We start from the raw sequence: 5,475 nt of genomic DNA, 5'->3' as shown, positions 1-5,475 counted from the left end.
AGCAGACACAACTGTTTCTAAAAACATTTAGACATAAAAGGAAGATTTGAGATGGGTCTGTAATTTGCTTTTTATTTTTTTTTGTTGATAGCAATAGGCCTATTTCACAATATGGCGACCGAGATCGGAAGTAGGGTAGCGGTACTTCCGGTCGCGCACCACTACGATCGCCATTCATAATCATAATGGACTGCGAACAACTTGTTTTCTCCCAGTCGATAAATTATCTGCCAACAGTCAGAATGGCAGATGTTGTCCGTTTTGTTGACCATTTACAGGGAGATGTGAAAAGGTAACTGAATAATTTAGTAAGGAAGCACCTTCGGCAGTTAGGATTAAAACAAGAGAATGGGATTCAACATGCTTTTCTGTGCTTAATGACATTATGTAGTAATGGTCATTTTAACCTCTGAGCAGTGTTCAGGGTATTTCAGGACCTCAAATCACATTTGCTTGAATAAAAAAAGTGTTCCCTTCATCTAAATGACATGACACTTGATGACTTTTTTTTTTTTACACTTGCTACACAAAAAAAAAACAGAAATTGGAATGTCTGATTGTACATTAGTGCAATAAAGTCACTCAGGATGTTCATCTAGTCAGTGTCTTTAGATTAAATTCCACGTTATTTTAAAGGTGTTTTCCAGTAGATGACAGTAATCTCACTAAACTATGGAAGACATTTTTCATATCACCATGAATGAAACCAAGAAATTTAGATATTCTTTAAAGTCAACTCTACATTTATTTCATATAAACATGTAATTTTTTTTTTCTTCAAAAATTGAGGCAAAAAAAAAGTTTCAACAAATGCCATACCAACTGTATAGTAAAAACATTGAAGTGAGTGATATTACAATTCATGATTGTTATAAAATCATATTTTACTAAACAGCCACAGTGTACACTCTGAACAGCTCACAATGGTTAAATAAAGATGTGAAATATATATGTCTTTCTATCACTTTCTTCAGATTACACTTGAAGCCAACACTCCACTTCAAGTGGCAGCATATACAATGCTCTTGTGCTGCTGGAAGAAGTTTGTGCAACCATCTGGTTACTTTACCAGACAGCACATTTTAGTACAATTGGAACCAAAAATGTTCCAGCTGCCCTTGCATGCACAAGCAAACAGCAGGCCTGGCATAGGCTCCGAACCCAGGTAAATATAAAGACAGAAACCTCATTCGTCAGTTTTTAACAACTTTAATTTGCCAACCATTAACAAATAAAGATACACATTCATGGAAAAATATATTAAACTAAATCAGTGATTCTGACTTAGACAGAGACAGAGAAGGCTTTGCTGGCCCTGACGGCCCACCACTGCCAAATACTAATAAAACACATCTTCACATTAGGTAACAATTAAAACACTGAGGCATGAACTTTTTTTAGAACCTTTACCTGACAATGATGTCATTGCTGGAGCAGCATCCCTCATTTCCCGTTGTCCACAACCACTGATAGCGAAGCTAGTTGATGGAATGTCTGCTCTAACCATGGTGTCTTCTAAATTTGGAGAGGTCCCAAAAGGATCACTGTTGTCATACCAGTGTCCAGCTGTGCTGTCAAAGGATGTACTTACAAATCCAAATGCTCCACAATTCCCCCCATTACCTGTCCCACAATACAAGCTTCCACCATATAATTTCGTCGATGACAGCTGCGCTGAACTCCTGCATATGCCTGGAGTCTGGAGGTGACATCTGAAATGACAGAGATCATTGAGAAGGGAACACGTGATCAATCAAAATGGAGGTGACATCTGAAATGACAGGGATCATTGAGGAGGGAACACGTGATCAATCAAAATGCCCACTATGGGTTAGAATGCATTGCCCTTGACTTACAGCAAGCAAGTTCTATGAAGCAGCTCATGTGAGGTCCGAATCCACTGCAATGACACAGGCTGGCCGGATCATTAAAGGTGCCCCCCACACCAAAGCAATGCATCGTTTCTGCAAAGATATTTAACAAGTGATTTGTTTAACATTTACATCATGTTGACAACTGTGTGCTGCACTTGGAATATAATTTCTTTAACTAGAGGATTAATAAAGAAAAAGTTACTTGAATCATGTTGTAGTTACATTTTCAAGGTAACTAGTTAAAAATTGTAAAAAAATCGAGAATCGGTCAAATGTTCTGAAAAAAATCGATTTTTAAATTTTTTGACAAATCGCCCAGCCCTAGCTGAGACCTTTGATGTTAATGTTCTTCCATCTGGTCTCATCATCCACCCAGATGCTCCACACCTTAGTGCAAGTCCAGATGGCAAAGTGGTGCACCCAAATGAAGAACCTTCCTATGGCCTGGTAGAAGTTAAGTGCCCTGATGTGAAAGACATTGGAGAGGCATCACACATTGAATTTGTTGGGGGCCAAGCAAAACTAAGAAAAACACACACCTACCATTGGCAAGTCCAAGGTCAGCTGATGGTTACTGGCTTAGCTTGGTGTGATCTGGTCACAAATACAAGGGCTGACTTCAATGTAGAATAGGGTGTGTAGAGACGATGAGCTGATCAAAGAGATCAAGGCTAAAGTTGATGAATTCTACTTTGGCACATACATTGATGTTTTGCTAGGAAGAAAATAGGCAAAACATCTTTTCAACAGAACAAATTCGAAACAAGTTGAGTGTGAGTAAATGACACATTTCATTTTTGGGTGAACTACCCCTATAAGTCATGCTTCAATCAATTGCATTAAAAGTAAATAATGTTCACTGTAGACTGCGGGATTTTTTTCGATGGGAAAACTATGAAATGATAAGTAAGGTTGCTTTTTCTTTGAATTAGAACACAAAGGTACACTACACGACTGATTACTTTTGGACTCCGCCGTTGTTCGGCTAGCGCTTTCACCGGAAAATATTCTCCCCTACTTCCGGTTTGCTTACGTCACGTTGTGAAATAGGCCTATTGTTAACACTCGTGCGTTTTCTAACTCTTCTGGTCGGAACAGGAGTAGACAGCTATTTCAGAATGAGATTGCTTCTCTCCCGTACACTGTGTCCTACTGGAATGGCCAGTTTATCAACATTGCATGGAAGAAAGTGTGGACTTTGTCGTCTAAATATTTAATAACCAATAAGGTCAAGGATGTGTCCTACAAATTACTTCATCTTTTTTATCCTGTAAAGCTTTACTTAAAAAGAATATTTCCTGATACTGACTCTTTATGTTCTTGTTGTGGTGCTGAAGATGAATCTATTTCTCATCTCTTCTGGGAAAAGAATGTTCTGGATGGATTTCTGTATTTTTGTACGCACATTTTCATCACAAAGTTTTTCTTTGTTATACAAAGATGTTTTATTTGGTCAGCACAATTTTGATAAAGATGCAAAGGACCGATATTTCTTGATAAATGTGTTTATTTTTCTAGCGAAATTTTTCTTACATAAATGTAAATTTCAGGGTGCTAAGCCTTACTTTTTTATTTTTCATAAGGAACTTAAATCCTATCTGGACACTCTCCTTACATCCATCAACTCCAACGCCCTTAAAACTGGCTCATTGTGTCATTTGTACGATATTTTCCTGATTTTGTAACCTGCATTTGTACTCTCAATTGTATGTACCCCTGGCATTGATGGTGTATGTTCTTAGCAATGCAATAAAAAAACAAAAAAACCACTCGTGCGTTTGAAAAGCACGGCCGATTCCCGTCCACGACCCATTATCCTTCAGTTCACTTCACGTATGATGAGAAATGAAGTGTGGAAGCGGGCTAAGACCTCTACCTATCTCAAAGCCAATGGATTTCTCTTCAAGGAAGACTTCTCTAAAGGTGATCGAGAAAGCCGCTCCAAGCTGTGGCCGTTTGTGAAGCAGGCGCGGGATGCGCGGAAAACAGCTTTCTTTGTTGGGGCTCGAGCATTTATTCAAGGAGAAGGTGAAATCAAAATACGAGTCTATCTGGATGTTGGCTGTTGTTTTTCCTGAACAGGTGGTCATTCTCAGGGTTTGTTTGTTTTGTGTTTTAGCTCCCAGACTGTTCAGGCTGTTCCTGTGATATTTTAAGCTGCTGGTTGCAGCATTTTGAGTTTAAAGAACCTGCTTGGGCTCGAACTTTTTATTGCTGTTATAAGTGATGTGGCTCGGGTAAACTACGCACATTGTTCTCGTTTACACTTTGAACTCTAATCTGTTCAATACTTTTTGTATTATTTTTGTTACATGTCTTTGTCCATAGTTTCACTTAATACTAGGTGGTTAAGTGAGATTGTTAAAAGGAAAGCTTTATTTTTATTCGCAAAACAGCTTAATCAGGCTCCTTTGACTCTAGTATAATTGTGTTAACCTGCGTTATAATGGTCAGGAGTAGCTAGTGTAATGGATCAGTAACTCACCATCAGGCTGCAGTGACTCCAGCATATGATCGCAGTTATAATCCACACCAGAGCCCTGCTGCACACTCCCCACGCCATAATACACACATATAAGCACGCGGACTTGTGAATACACGGCAGATATGTTTGTTTAACGGTAGTTTACGGAGTCATTGTACTGTGGTACTACTGAACAGACAGACTCGATGCGTTTATCAGCGCTTCCGCTACTGCGCATGCGCACAACACCCTGGAGGCGGGGTTGTGAAACGACGTCACCTTCTCTTGGAACGGAAATGGGAAGTCATTTATTTATTTGTGTTGGAATAATTTAGTATTTGTTTTGGTTAACATTTATGGATACAACCTTAATACTGAAAATGATAAGCTTTTTGAATCTTTAGAGGAAAGGATTCTATTCTGGTTTCGTAAGCACCCACAGGCATTTTTACTGATTGGAGGGGATTTTAATATTACCTTAAATGACTTGGTTGATAGATGGCCTCCAAAGCAGCCAGGTTCATCCAATACTATTTTAAAGAATTTTATGCAGAAATATAACTTGATTGATATATGGAGGGAAATTTATCCTAATCAGTGCTCTTATACATGGCGTAACAAAAATGGTACAAGGCAGTCCTGCATAGATTTCTTTCTGGTTTCGGGGAGCATTTTAAAAGAGAATATGTCAGTAAACATTCTAGCTACTCCCTTAACAGATCACAAGGCAATTTATATAAATATTAGATCTTCCTCTTTTGTAGCATCATGTCATACTTTTTTTTGGAAAATGAATGTTTCTCATCTAAGGCATGAGGCAGTCAAACTGGAACGTATAAAATTAATATCCTTTTACTGGGATTTGGCACAAAAGGAAGGTACTTTTAGTAGGTATTGGGAACTTCTAAAATATGAAGTTGGTAAATATTTAAGGTCTTATGGTAGTTTTCTTTCTAAACTTAATAGAATTTTGGAGGAGCAAATTGTATCTGAAATCACCTCTTTCCATGGTTTCTCCCGATAGACTTTCGCCTGAGGAAAAAATACAATTAAGTGATTTACAGTGTAAATTGGATGAGATATATAAACGTAAAGCAGAAGGTGCATTTGTCAGGTCTAGAGTTAAGTGGTTGGAAC

At 38.2% G+C, this 5,475-nt stretch overlaps 1 pseudogene; it reads left to right on the top strand.

The window, feature by feature from the left end:
- The first annotated feature begins 3,712 nt into the window (after positions 1–3,712).
- Positions 3,713–5,475, top strand: part of LOC107696308 (40S ribosomal protein S6 pseudogene) — a 29,907-nt pseudogene continuing 28,144 nt past the window's right edge.

Source organism: Sinocyclocheilus anshuiensis, unplaced genomic scaffold (genome assembly GCF_001515605.1).
Source record: "Sinocyclocheilus anshuiensis isolate Anshui unplaced genomic scaffold, SAMN03320099.WGS_v1.1 scaffold62, whole genome shotgun sequence".
Taxonomy (NCBI): Eukaryota; Metazoa; Chordata; class Actinopteri; order Cypriniformes; family Cyprinidae; genus Sinocyclocheilus; species Sinocyclocheilus anshuiensis.
The sequence above is the reverse complement of the archived record's forward strand: the minus strand, read 5'-3'. Positions and strand labels throughout refer to the sequence as shown.